The sequence below is a fragment of the Phyllobates terribilis genome, unplaced genomic scaffold (assembly GCF_046119375.1).
Source record: "Phyllobates terribilis strain yellow unplaced genomic scaffold, ASM4611937v1 Scaffold_2__4_contigs__length_985480577, whole genome shotgun sequence".
Lineage (NCBI taxonomy): Eukaryota > Metazoa > Chordata > Amphibia > Anura > Dendrobatidae > Phyllobates > Phyllobates terribilis.
The window spans coordinates 911,290,689-911,306,850 of NW_027362762.1; the positions used below are offsets into that span (position 1 = coordinate 911,290,689).

The 16,162-nt window shown below is 39.1% G+C and overlaps 1 long non-coding RNA gene across 2 annotated transcripts in view; it reads left to right on the forward strand.

The window, feature by feature from the left end:
* LOC141253056 (uncharacterized) overlaps positions 1-14,211 on the forward strand; it is a 152,355-nt gene extending 138,144 nt beyond the window's left edge. For both annotated transcript variants that reach the window (XR_012314210.1, XR_012314211.1), the window contains one exon: positions 13,214-14,211. This is a non-coding gene — a long non-coding RNA (uncharacterized lncRNA). The remainder of the gene's footprint in view (positions 1-13,213) is intronic.
* The last annotated feature ends 1,951 nt before the right edge of the window (positions 14,212-16,162 follow it).

The window sequence follows — 16,162 nt, forward strand, 5'->3', positions numbered from 1 at the left end:
GTTGAAGAGGTGAGCGGTAAAGTAGGTATAAGTATTTTTTCTTAGTATTTTTTCTTCTTATGTGTTTATTATTCTCTCAGGTCTGGAGAGACCCCAAAGAATAATAAGAGACATTCAATTTGAGAAGAATAACTTAAATGGAATTTGTCACTTGAAAAAACACTATTAATCTGCAGATATGGGGTTAATCTACAGATTAATACCATTCTGAACCTGCCCGGCGTCCGCACTAAAACCCCCACTGATTAAAGGAAATTAACTTTATTACTCCTGGTTACGTTTGGGTTTTTGTTACAGGGCGGCGACGTAGAGCGGTCAGTCACCGTTCTCTAGTCACATTTATAAGTATTGCCGGATTACAGGAAAACTACTATAATAAAATGAGAAAGAATTTAAATATATTGTATAGACTTTTATTAGATCCATCATATTATATTATGACCTGGTTTACATTTTCCTCTCTATCTAAGAGTTGTAATAATTCTGCTCATCAAATACAATGTGATAAATGAGTCTATATTATTAATGAAAGACACAAAAGAACTAATTGTCTTTTAGAACTCAAGGTATACTTTCTACATATTAAACAAATGATATGCAAAGAACTTTGTGCCTGAATCTTTTTCGCTAGATGTTCATTACTGGCAAAGCTTAAAATGATCTCTTTACAATTCTGTACTTTTATGTATATAAAATTCCCAGCAGCAATTAGCCTATTGCAACTGTTTGGAGAGATTATATTCTTTGCAAGCCTTAGTTCTAGAAAGGTATTGATACTGAGGACTTTTGATGTCAAGTAGAAGTGGAAAGCTTCAAGGCTATAAAACATAAAAGGTAATAAAATACCAACAGCATAAAAGGTAATTAGCGCAAAATCAATTTCTAGTTTGGATGTATGAAGAGAGTTTTTATAAACTGTTAATATAAGGGAACTTACGCAACGACATCATATTGATTTACATTCAAATATCCCTGTGAAATATGAGCACGAGGATTGAAATCATTGCTTTAAATGGTTCTTTTTGTTCCTAAGTGTTCTTGATTCCATGACAACCAGACAACAAAAAAACAAAAGTCTCCGTGGCCTAGATTTATCAACCTGGTAGGAGAGTAGAGGGAAAAAAATGGCACTGAAATCCTTTGTAATCCTATAAAAAGAAAAGTATATAGCTTCAACCACATTTAAGAAAGCTTAGCAGGCTGAACAGTCTAGCTAATTCCTATGGTATTCCTCAACGCTACTCTTATTATTGATTTCTACACAATTGAATTTGTAGTCAGGCATTGGAGCGCTACAGAACTTGCTACTCTTTCATGCAATGTGGCGCTTAAAAAGGTCAGACAGTTCTTCTTAATAACTCAAAGGAATAAAGTAACTGTAGAAAAAGTGAAGCAATGACAAAGATTGTGGACCCTTGAGAAGTATTTAGGAACATAGGAAAAGGATTAAAGTGGAAAGTAAGGTAAATGGTTGATTTGTTCAGTTGTGTTTTTTTAGTCTTTTACCCACTGCTTACATACTACTGTGAAAAAAGTAGCTTACTATGATATGCTCCCACTGGAAAAGGATTTTCCAAAATCCTTCATGTACCTTACTCAAAGAGAAATAAATAATTTTTGTAAAATATTGCTCTGTTGAAACGGCAATGATATAAAATATGTAGTGTTTGGAAGTATCAAGAAAATGTACTGTAAGTTGTTAATTAATTAGTTATATTTATGAGTCCACCTTTTAATAAACTACATGATGGACTGCATCTTCTCACAAGCTGCGGACAATACCTGGCTGCAGTATGGGCCCTCTCCAACTACTATGTCTGCTACGTTAGAGCATGCATACAAAGCACCATCCCTAAACCCTTAACGACTTATGACGTACTATGTCCATCATAAGTCATCTCCCTGCCTTTGATGTGGGCTTGGACAGCAAGCCTGCTCCTTTCTCGGCAGATAATGGCTGAAGTATTCAGCCATTATCTGCTTCTATTAGCTGCTGGTGGAGCCAAGTTCCGTCTGTGTCTGTTAACCTGTTAAACGCTGTTGATAGTCTGTGAAAGCGGCATTATCTGCAGGGGAGGTGCAGTTCTATACCCCTATCGACCCTCCTGCGACATGATCTCGAGATGCCAATGTGTTGCCAAGACAGCCAGGGGTCTGCTGAAAACCCCTGTTTCTTTCATCACTGTACTCCTGTGAATACCAGCCATGGCTGGTATTCATAGAAGACCATGATTTTTGCAATATAAAGCAATGCTGTGGCAGTCACAGACTACTCTTGCCAGTGATTCAGCAGCTTCCGTTGTTGTCACGTCAACAGAGCACCGGCTTCTCATCTGCTCTGCTCTGTTGACAGGTCCTGACTGCAGACGTCATGCTGATTGAAAGCTGGCTCCCCTCTGCCTAATTGTGGGGAGCTGGCTGTCAATCAGCATGACGTTGGCAGTCACGCCCTATAGACAGAGCAGAACAGAAGAAGAGCTCCTCGGTTTATATGGACCATATAACAAAGGCAGTTGATCCAGCACTTCCGATAAAACTTATTTTTTATTTAGGAAAATTCATACATTAAAAGTATTTAGTTCCATAAAAAAGTATATCATCTGAGGAAATGGTCTCAAGGGAGATGCATTCAAGATGTTGATTGACGCGTTTCGAAGTGATACTTCTTATTCATAACTTTTTGAGCTTGATATACTTTTCCATACATTTATGTGGATTTTTTATGGAACTATATACTTTTTATGGATATATTTTTATTTAGGAAAATACACGTTTTAATCGGAAGTGATGGATCAACTGCCTTTGTTATACGGACTGTTTCCTTTGGAATTTGGATCCATGCACACCTGTATCTGTGAATAGGTGAGCTGATCGTCTATATTCCTTCTGTGTTTATATGGAGTAGCTGAGTAAGTGGATGACCGGTTTGAGCCGGCGCTAGGTAGAATAGGCAGGTAGTTGCCTCAGCTTGCATCTTCCTGCCTGTTTTCAGGAATTACCCCTTTCCTACCCCGTCTCGCAAAAAAAAGAAAATACATTATTTCATTAGGCGTTAAAAATGCAAAAAAACACTGACAAAATCATTGTTTTTTCGTCAGTAAAAGAAGGCTAGATGAAAAGAGACCTAAATACCCCTTTTAAGTCTCTCATATTTACATAAAGCACCAGTCTGGTTATTTTTATTTGAAGTAAGAAGTTTGGAAATAGTTTTTCCAAAGAAACAGTTGTTTGTGTTTTTAACATCCACATCCTTTGAATATACCAAAATTCAAAAGGCGTTTTGTTCCTTTGTCCATTTTTCATTTCTTCAAAGAGCTGCAGGAAATAATGATAATAATAACCTGTATAATGCTGTTCCTCTGGTTATCATTTTATTAGAAAATCATGTTATTCCATTTCACAACATTCCACCAAATGCTGGCCTGCATCACATTGCTTGCCTGCTAGATCATTCATAGTTAATAATTGATCCAATTAAGCAGAGATCTTTAAAGCTTTATATGTATTCCATGACCAGAACAGAGAAAAATTAATCAACTTATTGATCAGTTGGTTGAGATTCATCCCAATAATAAATCATGTACAGTCTAAACACATCTCCTCTCCATGCCTCATTAGAAATGATTATATAATATACATGACACAAAGCTATTCACACTGACAATGTAGGGAATGGGATATGTTATAAATGACTATAACATAACAAACACCATAGCATTAAATCACCATAACATGACATGAGCCTAATAACAATCAGCATTGTGTTACTGAATAGATGTGTGGATTGATCAGTGGAGGTTCGAATCGAGTTTGAGTCCAATTTCCTGAAATGTGCAGTACCACACAAATAAGAGCAGGCTACAGATCGACTAGTGAGGATAAAAAAATGGCTCCATAATGCCATGCAGCTATCACATCACATGGTATGGCACAACAAATTAGGGGGAGCTATCACATCCAAAATAAAACCAAGGAGCTGGTCAAGAAACACCATTTTTTACCTTTACTGTGTAGAGATAGGAGCTCAGAACACACAAGATAGAGATAGGAAGAGGTCTAATGCAACCTTTAGGTTGATTTAGATTAAAAGGTCATCATTCATATATCAGAATGGCTGTATAATGCTGATATTAGCATATACATTTTATGATTTCAGCTAAAAAAAAAAGTGAAAACGCTCATGAGTCCAAATGTATTCAATCTCTGTCCACCCAGACTGACATCTGCAGTTTGTACTAAAATGTGCAAGATCTCAGCAGTGGGAGGGATACTGAGGAGCTGTCAGTCAGGCTCGGTTTGCAGAGGTTCAGCAGCAGCAGAAAGGCTCAACACTGATATGTCAATTAATCCAGTTGGGCTGGTATTGTGTTTAAACATTCAAAAAGTATTATACAGCTATTCTGACATGAATTTACAAGTTAAGTACATCAGCACCACCAGGTTTAAGAGAGCTGTTAATTAATTTATACAGGTTGTCTGTCTGGTGACAGATCCTCTCTAAACAAGGTAACTCGAGAAATACATTATACACTAATCCCGATTCACAAATTGTAATAATGAGCAGAACTTCATTTAGAATTCTTCAGATTACTGCGCCAAAATCTCCCAGCATATTTTTCCTGGACAGTGAAGCACTATACAGTATCTTTATGTAAAAAAAGAGCTTTCATTGTACCATTGAATCTCAGGGAAGCTCTGGGGGTTCTATCAATTGTTTGAATTGTTTCCAAAGCAACTAACAGAATCGAAAATGTAGCTATAGATTATAAAATTGAATCTAATATAGAAAACCAGAAGTATCTAAACCATATAACTGTTCATAGATCGCAAAAGTTCCCAGGCATAATTGGTGAAAGCAATACACATTTTAGGGAAAAGGGAGCTTTGAGCAAAGATAAAAACTGTCTAGAAGAGAAATAAAAATTTCATGAAGTTTTCCTTTAAAAGTAAATTTATTTTCACAAACCATGAAAGTTTTTTAATCATAGTGTTCAGGAGCTCGTAGAATACTTTTAGAATAGAAACATAGACACTGTCATAATATGAGTAGTAAGATGGATCACTAAATGCTTGATAGAAACATCTGGAAAGAACTACTCAGGTAGGATTATAGGAAAGATGTTAGGGAGAAATTTGGTGCAACCCCTTTGTGTTTTAACGAAGTTTGGAGGCCCAACAGACCCTATTAAAGGCTTAGCATCAAGAGTCAAGGCACAGCAAGATGGATTGTTTTTTACGTCTGGGATAAAAAAGGGTAGTATTTATTTTGTCTACATTCATATTTAATGAACACTTCACATAGATCATATTTATCTGTTCCCATAGTGTGGGTAAGGGAGTCAACAGTTGCCAACCTTAGTAGATTTGTTGGCTGTGTCACAATTTTCCAGTAACCACTGAGGAAAGTTTGTGGATGTCCCATGAACAAGCACTTACCTTGCCCGCAAAAAGCTTTTGCCATGCAAATTTGGAATGGTCCCACATAGGCATGGCTAAAACAACCCCAAAATACTAATATTAATGTAGATAATTATTGAGGTACTGTTGTGTCTATGATGAGATTGAAAGTCACTAATAGTTTATTAAATCTTTGCAGTTCTCAGTAAATTACGATTAAGTCTCCAAAACCAAAGTCTGGCGATTAAAAAAGTTATCCACTACCCTGAAACATTTACAGGTTTTGCCATAAATGATGAAGGATATGCCACTAAAGATTCGCTTATACCTTTTCTGCAATGTTTCATGTTGTTCTATGCCTTTCTGTCTGTCTTCCTGTGCACCGGCACCCTCTCTTTTGTCATAGCGATCACTTCCGCATCAAAATCCTCTGCTCCCTTCTTACTGCATTTCCCACTATTCCTTGTGCTGGGCTGCAAGGCAGGGGTGAGAACCTGTAAGTCTACCTACACTCCTCCCACTTCTCACCCAGAGTAGCATACATAATCAGCATGACATTACAGGGAATAGAAGTAAGGAACTAAGCACCAGAACACCAGTCTTGATAATAAAGATTATCCGCTACTCCCCCTCACTGACTAATGGATGGATGTATATATAGATGGATGAGATAGTTTGGTAGGATGGATCAATGGGAGGGGAATATATCTGAATGTATTCACATTATAATAGATAATAGATTGTGAGCCCTCGTGGGCAGGGTCCTCGCTCCTCCTGTATCAGTCGCTGTCACATTGTGTTCAAGATTATTGTACTTGTTTTTGCTATGTATACCCCTTTTCACATGTAAAGCGCCATGGAATAAATGGCGCTATAACAATAAATAATAATAATAATAATAATTATGAAGATAATACAGCAGGGTGTATATACATTACACAGAGTATACATCAGTGTGTGCACATGTATAAACACCTTGCTGTATGCATACAGATACAAGTGGGGGCTGGGTCTGCAGGGAAAGCTTGTTTATCAGGGAGAGCTGAACTGCAGTAGCAGCATTCACAGAAACAGAGTGAGCTCTGCTGAATGAAGCCCCGCCCACCTATTCTGCAAGCCCCACCCATACATCAGAACCGGGAATTGAGGGAGAGTTTGACATGACATCACAAGAAGCAGGAGATTCTCAGGCAGAGATCATGTGACCAGAAGAGCAGCTCAGTTCACAGCAGGATTTGGTAAAACAATGTATTTAGTGAAATGCTATGAGAGTTTAATAAATAAGAAGACTGAGACATGCATGTGAATCAAATGTTTTGGGAAAATTTGACAAATCTGATGAATTTGAATTTCAAAAGATCTGTTCATCTCTGCTCAGTATGTAGAAAATAAGATCAAGGGAATCTGTGCAAAAATTATCCTGCAGTGCGGATTTAAAAACATTAATTTTTGACGCCACAATCCACGCTAAAATCTTTCTTTTGAATTTGCATGTAACCTATGTGGATTTGGTGCAAATGTGTTGTGGATTGTGACGCAAATTCACATTAAAGGGGATTTCCACTTTCAAGTTTCTCCCCCCAGTTCCAGCACTGGCTCTACACTGCTGCTCAAATCTCTGTGTATAAACTGGAGCAACGACATAATGACTATCATGCACATCACTGGAGCAGTCAATCACTAAGTTCAGTGGCTCATGCTGTTCACAACAAGGAAGCTCATGAACCCACTGAGCTCATTGCTTGGCTGCAGTGGTGATGTGCACTGCAGATGCTGTGGGGGGGGGGGGGTTCCATCTGAACTCTACAACCTGGCAATAAATCATCACTGATGAGGAGTGATAATTCTGTGGTTCATGACAAGGAGTTTAATGCACCAGGAAGTTGTAGTAACCAGATATTTGCTTATGTCTAAGTGCAGTAGGTCTTGCAAAAACTTAGTGGTGTTTATGGCTTCTTGGAGACAGTATTACTAGTTAGGTCATGTATTTACCTACTTCTAAAGGCCTTCATTCACATGAAATTGAAATCTTCCTGAAGGTACCAATATTTGTGTGGCCTTCTGACTAATGTGGATGATAGCCTCCTGACTTTTCGATTACAAATTATGTAAGGGTAGAATACTCTGTCTAAACATGGCATCTATTTTTAAATCCTAACCAATTTGCTGTTCACCCTATACAGCTAATAAATATACCTCCTTTTTTAACTTTAATTCTTATGATTTTTTATTTGAAGGGAGTCTCCAATCAGAAACCATCATGATTATGGCCCTGCAGTCACTTCCTCACAGCTTTTATCACTCCCCTTCTGGAACAGGACATCATCAGGAGGCGTCCTTGAGGTCACTTATCACAGCTTCTTTCAGCACCATCCTCTGGTGATTTCCAAAATCAATAATAGTGGCAGATGAAGGGAGAAGTGATGGCAGCACCACGGCTTCTTTTAACATTGCCACGCACCTTCTTTCACCGCTGACACGCAGCTTTTTTAACCGATGTCATCAGGATATGGTGATAGAAGTAGGGTGAGTAGCAGCAGTGCAACCAACTGATGATGATCTGTTTCAGAGTAGTGACAGAAGCTGTGGGATGGTGCTGCGGTCACTCACCCTGCTTCTATCACCACACCCTGATGACATCCTATTTAAGAGAAAGAAACTGCGGTCACTTCTCCCTGTCTCTATCAGTTTAATTGATTCCGGAAATCATCAGAGAATGGCAGTGACAGAAGCTTTGTTAAGTGACCATAGCTCCACACCCTAATGACGTCCCATTTCTGGGGGTTTGATATAAACTGTAGGAAAGTGACTGACGTCCTGTGTGAGACTCCCCTCAAATGTCACAGGAAGTAAAGGAAAAAAGAAACAGATACAGGGATTACCTCTTTTGGAAATACAGTAGACAATTTTTTTATAAGGAAAATTAGAAAAGAGGTTAGGGCTTAAAAATAGATATTTATGGTGGGTATTTTATGTACTGGACTACCCTTTTAAGTAAAAAAAAAAGTTTTTGTTGCCTATTGCTGTACATAATTATTATCATTATTCTACACAAAGTATAGAAAACATAAATAAATAAGATTTCTTTTTGTGCTATTTTCATTATTGGCATGTTTAATTTCAATTTTATATTAGGATTTTTCCTAGAATTTTACATTAAAAAGCATTGCAGTTTTCTATTTGGAGTATGTTGTGCCATAGGCAATTAAATCTCTAGAGCCTGATTATTCATTGCTGGCATGTACTATGTAATGCTATTACACATTCCCAAGTCATTACTTGTACTTTTGAAGCTAAGTCTTTGCTGGAAGGGAAGTCATCACTTCTATTCATAACAGTGGGACAGCGGGTAAAATATCCGAAAGAAACTTCACATGAGCTTGCTGGTCATATTCTTTACTTGTACGTAGTTAAATCAGTTTTAAGAATGCAAGGAACAGACAGGTTTTACTATGAATTAAATCAGGTCTGCAAGTTAAGTTTATTGTAATTAATGGAAGAAATGTTTAAAGGGGCCTGAAATTTCTTTAAATAATTTTAATTTGTCTTTTAAACATACTGTATGCAGATAAGTTTACAAGTAAAGTTGAAAAGCTGAATTTATTACGTATTTTTTGTAATACTTTCTGAGCTATTTCAGCAAAATGATGACTACCTGCGGCCATCATTTTTGCTGAACTGTAAAGGGATAAAAAAAAACATATTACTCACCTGTCCCACCACCCCCACTGACTCCAGTTCCCGCTGCCCACCGTCCAGTTCTCATGGCCTCTTCTTTCCACAGTCATACGCCGGTGTCTTCCCTCTAGAGAATAGAGCAAAATTTGAGGTTATGACCAAGCCTCAGAAGTCATGGCACAATGTAATGCCATGACATCACGACACATCAGAAGGCCTGATCACAGCATTAAGTCCTTTTTTAGATTGAAAACATCAGGCCTCAGAGATCTCAGCTCACAATAATGTGGTGACATCATGATGCACTGTTGCCTGTAATGCCTGCTCATGGCCTGAAGCCCCATTATAGAGTGAAAACACTATTGTGTGTATGCAGAAAGAAGAGGCCCTGAGGACTAGATAGGCGGTATTTGAGCACTGGAGGCAGCGGCGATGCCAAGACAGGTGAGTAGTGAGTTGAGCATTTTTGTTTTTTAAATGTTATGTACATTATGCTTTGGTTTCTGTGGGAACCCCAGAGCACAATAGGGAATATTCAATTCATGTTATTCTCCCACACCCAACGCCACTAATTCTGTGCTTCCTTGGGGTAATTTCCCACCTGTTGTCAAACAATCCATACAGAAATGTATTTAAGGCACTAGAGCGATCCCATGATAAATCCTCTATTATAGCAATAACATAGGCTAAAAATATGTGATGTTTCAGCCACAATATGTCCTAAATCAAGCCAACTATAGAAAAAATTGCTGCTTTTTTTTTTTCTATATTTTGGCTTCATAAAGGACATATTGTGTCCGAAACATAGCAATAACATAGACAGGGTAAAAATGTGCGACAATAAAGGATTTATCACTGGATCACCCTGGTGCCTTGGATGCATTTCTGTAGGGAGCATTCTACTAGTGAAGAATAAATTTATTGGCAATCGAATTTCCTGGGAAAATCTGCAGGTGCATTCGAATTTCACTAGATATGCTTATCTTTATTAGAAATTTGAATACTTTTGCTGCTCATATCAGCCTTTTACTAATTTTAACAAACTGAAATGGGTTCTCCGATAGTACAAATTCAATAGATTGGGCCATCAATTAGAACGATGGTGGTACAATTCTTGGCACCTATCGATACTGAGTTGCAATACCAGGCAATACTGGGCTAATTAAGGATAGGTCACCAATTTTGTAGAACTGGAAAATACCATTAAAAACCCCATTAAAATACTACAATCCATCAAGGCTGTTTCTCCTTGTTGTACTGATTAATAACAAAATAAAATGGAGAGTGTATACCTAAATAACTCACATCATTCAAAAGACCATCCCATCACTGGTGGCCACAGTCATCAGAGGGCCCCTGTGCAAGAACAATATAGGGGCCTTTTCAGTTCATTAGCTCATCATAATGCACAATTTAACCTGCTTTAGAGGTGGAAATAGGCCCCCTTTCGTCTTGGGCCCCTTTGTGGTGGCACAGGTTACACCAATGATACAGTATGTCCGCCCCTGCATCCCATACCTCTTCTTAATGGGGTTCCCCTAAAAAATACTTTCTATGTTAGATCACAAAAAATTATGTTAAATCATTTTTAAAGGACACTGATTTGTGTAGATATTTTTGTTACATACTAGTTGTGATGTTCCCTTCCTTTTTTTTTAATTCACTCTGAGAATGTCCACATAATGTGTCCTTGAGATGGTAAGAAGTTGCTTCTAATAGGCTGACTTTTATTGGTTGACATGGACAAAAGCAAGGATGATTCTGCATATGACACTGACGTACCAAAGATATTCAGTTTGAAAATACTCAAACTCAAGGTCTCAAAGACTTTGCTACAGGAGTTTACAGATTGGCATTAGCAGAACTGGTGCAGTAGTACCATGGCAATGAAAGTAAAATACAATAAATCTGATTTTGACATACTCTTGGTAATGATGTTTCATTATTCTAGGCCAGTCTGCCTGCCTCAACCAATTAGTGATCAAGCCAAATTTTCAGATCTGACATGAGTACTTTGCTAAGTAATAACTCTGGAATGTTTAACATATCCCAAAGTAAGGAGGCTTATTCGCGGTGCAATGTTCCTCTTGAAAATTTAATATGCAAATTGCCTCTTCAGAGAAAAAGAGGACTTGAACTCTATAGCGCCACCTATTGGAAGCAGCAATCCTACAAGTCACAATCAACCCTTTAACGAGTCATGCAATATGACTTAAGATAAAAGCCAAATCAGAATCTCAATTTGCAGACACAATGTTTCGGGCTATTGGCCCTCGTCAGTGCAAAGTATGAGAACTGATTTGGCTAGATGAGAGGCTCTCTGGACAGAAGTCTAAGGGGTAACATTTCTCCTTGTGGAGAGTGACACACCGGCTCTGGCATGCCAACATAAGGAGGTTTATTCGCTCCTCTGCATTGCACTTCAAATAAGCCTCCTCACCTTGATTTGCGATAGCTGGTGTGTCACTCTCCACAAGGAGAAATGTTACCCCTTAGACCTCAGTCCAGAGAGCCTATCACCTAGCCAAATCAGTTCTCATATTTTGCACTGACGAGGGCCAACAGCCCGAAATACCGTGTCTGCAAATTGAGATTCGGATTTGGCTATTATCCTAAGTCATATTGCACGACTCGTTAAAGGGTTGATTGTGACTTGGAAGATTGCTGCTTGCAATAGATGGTGCTATAGAGTTCTTGTCCTCTTTTTCTCTGAAGAGGCAATTTGCATATTAAATTTCCCAGAGGAGCATTGCTCGGCGAATAAGCCCCCGTACTTTGGCATGCCATAGCTGGTGTGTCACTCTCCACAAGGAGAAACGTTACCCCTTAGACCTCAGTCCAGAGAGCCTCTCACCTAGCCAAATCAGTTCTTATACATTGCACTGACGAGGGCCAACAGCCCAACACACCGTGTCTGCAAATTGAGATTCAGATTTGGCTATTATCCTAAGTCATTTTGCCCGACTCATTAAAGGGTTGATTGTGACTTGTAGGATTGCTGCTTCCAATAGGTGGCGCTATAGAGTTCAAATCCTCTTTTTCTCTGAAGAGGCAATTTGCATACAACATATCCCAGTGATTCTGAAATTGTTTTTTTATGACACATAGCTCTTTATGTTAGTGGTAAATTTGAGTTGATATGTTTTGCGTTTATTCATAAATTGCCAAATTTCAAAAAAATTTTAATTTTCAAACTTTAAATTTTTATACTGTAACCTTATAACAGCCATATCATTATTATGTAGTAGCAGCAGTAGTAGAATGAAAATACTTACCAAAACTGTCACTAAAGGAGAATCACCTACATCCAAGCAACAAGGAAAAAAGGAGACTGCGTAGCTCTGAGCTGCTCCAGACACAATTTGAGAATACCCCTTTAATGTGTAACCAAATAATAATTATACCTACTCACTACTGAGAAAATATTAAATTTGCACCTTAATTTAGAGACTGTAACCTCTTCACTTGTCTACCTTCTAGCTATGTTTAGCACAAAAGGGCTACATTTTTAGCCATAAGTATATACATATATGAATATTCAAATGTCTAGTTGGAAAACTTCAGCATAGAAAGTTTTTATCATGTTATAAGAATTATATAAAGTTATTTTTTGCAAGTTGGAAAAGTTCACATATTAAATTACAATACTTAAAATAGTTTAAAATGTTTTTTTTTTATAAAACTATGACAAGCACTATCACTTCTTATTATCATTCTTACCATTATGAGACTACTTCATATACACAGAAATAGTATCGTTGCTTGTTCACAGAGTAGGATCAGTAGGTGACTGCAAAGCACTTAGGTATAGTTCGGTTCATTTGCTTGGATCCTTTTCTGTACTGGATTTGCAAATGATATGTTCTTTATAAAGTGTGCTCCATGAAAACTTTATATATTTATATATATATATCTCCTGGCAGGAGCTGCACTTTAAGATACACTTGTATGAAAAGAAAATTGTTTGTATTCATATAATCATAACATCACATATAAATTTAAATAACTATTTTATCTAGATACTGTTCACTTCTACAACTCCCATTGTGTGTATACTTCTGTTTATCTATTTCATTTTACTTCTATTGAATTGCGCTATTGCCCAAATTTTATATATTGACATCTTTAATTGTTATAGGCTCAACTGATGAGGTAGAATCTCTATGCCATCAGTCTGGGTGAGAAGCATGGACTGAAGGTGATGGAGCAACATATGTATGCAGAACAGAAGGATATGGAAGCAATGAATGAAGAAGAGCCAGATGCGATGTAACACATGAGAACACTATATAGGACCTGTAGAAAATAGATGATTAATAGCAGAGTCATATGCTTGCAGCAGACAAATGGTTAACTGCACGGCTGCAGTGTTTAATAGGCAAACTGATTACTGCTTGCAGTGATGAGATTAAACACAGGTATAGTAGGTGTGAATGATAATAAGGTACATTTTTTGCAAAGATATTGATGTGAACAGCACTAGTATTAGCTTAGAGAAGACGAGTCACAGGTATCTGTAACAGAGGAATAGAGAGTTCAATACCCCAAAGATTCACAGGACTGAGCTAAAAGATAAAAATTGATAGTTGAATGGATCTCATGAGTAGCAGAAGATAGTTAGGCACCAAGCTGGAGCTGGTGGTCACTGGAAGATTACTCACCTTACACCTAAAAACCCAAAAACCCATGTTCACCTGCAAAAAAGGTAAAATTACAAACCAACCTCATCCTCACCTGTCTGCCACAGTCCATATAACGAGTGTCCCACGCTGATCTCAGTGATAGCACGGCCACATCCAGAAATATGACCGTGCTATCCAGAAGCTGGCGATACACTGACAGCAGCTCTATGGCTCCCTCAGTGCATCGCGAGCAGGACTTAATGCCGTAAAGTGAGATCACTGGAGATCTCAGCTGATGATCAGCTGTTTGAACTCAAGTGACCTCACCCTGCAGCATTGCCTATACACAGATAGGAGTGATTACACTCCTGTCAGTGTACACATTGCTGTCTTCTAAAGCAGTGACTGTAGAAGTGACCCGGATCGCTGTGGGACAGTTGTTAGCAGTAATCATGGACTGCGTCGTGACGGCAGACAGGTGAGGGATATCATTGTTAGGTTTTTTTTTTTTTAACAGAAGATCGAAGGCTTCGCGGACAGACTACAATAAAAAAAAATTAAAAAAAACGTGTGTTTTTTATTTCATTAAAATACTTTATTCTGGCCGTGTATTTATTGAAAATGCACCAACAACTTTACTGTGCGGTTAGTAATGAGGGCGTCTTATAGACCCCCTCCATTACTAACCAGGGCTTCATGTCAGCCGCCAGTGCAAGGCTGACATAAACCTCAGCCCTATTACCACACTCACCATCGCTACAGGGCAGTGGGAAAAGTGAGGCTAAGTGCCAGATTTGGCGTATCATATGGATGTGCCATTTCTGAGACTGCTGAGAGGTGATATTAATAGCCGTGTCAGGGCTAGTATCCATGGCCCCTTCCTTGGCTATTAATATCTTTGGCTAATGGCCCCCTTCCCGGCTATATCAGCCCCCAGTGGTCAGCTTTCTCTCTGCTGGTTATGAAAATGACACGGGAGGACACGCCATTTTTTAAATTTAATTCTTCATTTTCTTTCATTTACAAGAAATCCCATTCCCACCGTGCTTGTTTTTCATGCTGCGTAAACTCACCCGCAGCATGTCAATGTCTGTAGCGGAGACGCAACTCTCCACTGAAGATTTTGACTGATTGAAATGTCATTATATGCACTGGATCCGCATGTACTGACAAAACAAGTGCGGCATTAGAATGCAGCATTTCAGACACAGCAAAAATACTCACCCCTTGTCTGATAGTAATCCAAGGGTTAGGGTGTGTGCACAGGATCCGGACAAGCAGCACTTTGGACGCAGTATACTTTTTGCTCCATCTAGTGATGAGTAGTGTTGAGCGAGCAGTAAAATGCTCGGGTGCTCGAAGCTCGGGCCGAGCTCGCCGTGATACTTGGGTGCTCGACCCGAGCAACGAGCCCAATGTTAGTCTATGGGAGACTCGAGCATTTTTGCGGCGGCACCCCCGGCAGTCTGTAGAAAGCCTAAAAAGTGCCCAAAACGATAGTGACAGTGCTCAAAAAGCATGGTTATAGCATGGGCATCGCCCCAGGAAGCATTTCTGACCCCCAGGTCACTGCTGTCAACAACGTGGTCAGAGGTATTAAGCCACTATGACAGGCTCACAATAAAATGTTCAAAAACGAAACTGAAACGGTTTTCCTGTGAAATATGTTAAGGAACTTCCTTTCCAGGGTAAAGACTTGTGTATTAGGTAAAATAAATAACCAAAAACAAAAATACTCCTCCACACCTTGGGCTATGTTCACAAGTAGCATTTTCTATGCGTTTTTGCACTTTTGTATTGCTTTCAACCGTGACAAATGCATTCACCGGGAAGTGTCATTTTAACATTTTACAATCTTATCTGGCCATGTGCTGTGTGACAAATGCATACAGTGCTGAAAAGACATGGGAACAGCATGGGGAAGACCCATGGAAGCATCTCTGACACCCAGGTCACTGCCTAAAAGGGTGTCCATCAGAAGTGATCCTTTCCGCATCAGAAGATGCAGACTTGCAACTATCCCCGTGCAAGTCCTTGTCCCTGGGCAGTGTTCAATTTTACCTCCTCCATTCCTTGCAATGCAAGCACAAGTATGCAGCCTGCCACCCACAGGCTGCAATACCATACTGCTAGCTTGCTTGCACTTGAAATGGGGCCTTTTAGTTTGGAGGAGGCTGAAGCTGGCCACTACCACATGGCAGCTTCGGCAGCGAGGTATCCATACTCAGTCCCCAGCCACCTGGCGGCCGGGTGTCCATGCTCGGTCCCAAGCCGCCCCTATTTCTCCTTGGAACATCCCCCCACACACTTTTCTTAGCTCGGCCTACTTTAGGGCAGCATTGAACGAGCCCACCAGAGAGCCAGACTCCTCCGGTGGGCCCTGGCTTCTCCATCAGGGGAGTTGAGAGTGCCAAGGTGAGGAGCATGATGATGATGATAGAAGTTGGCATCTGCTTTGTTTTCTT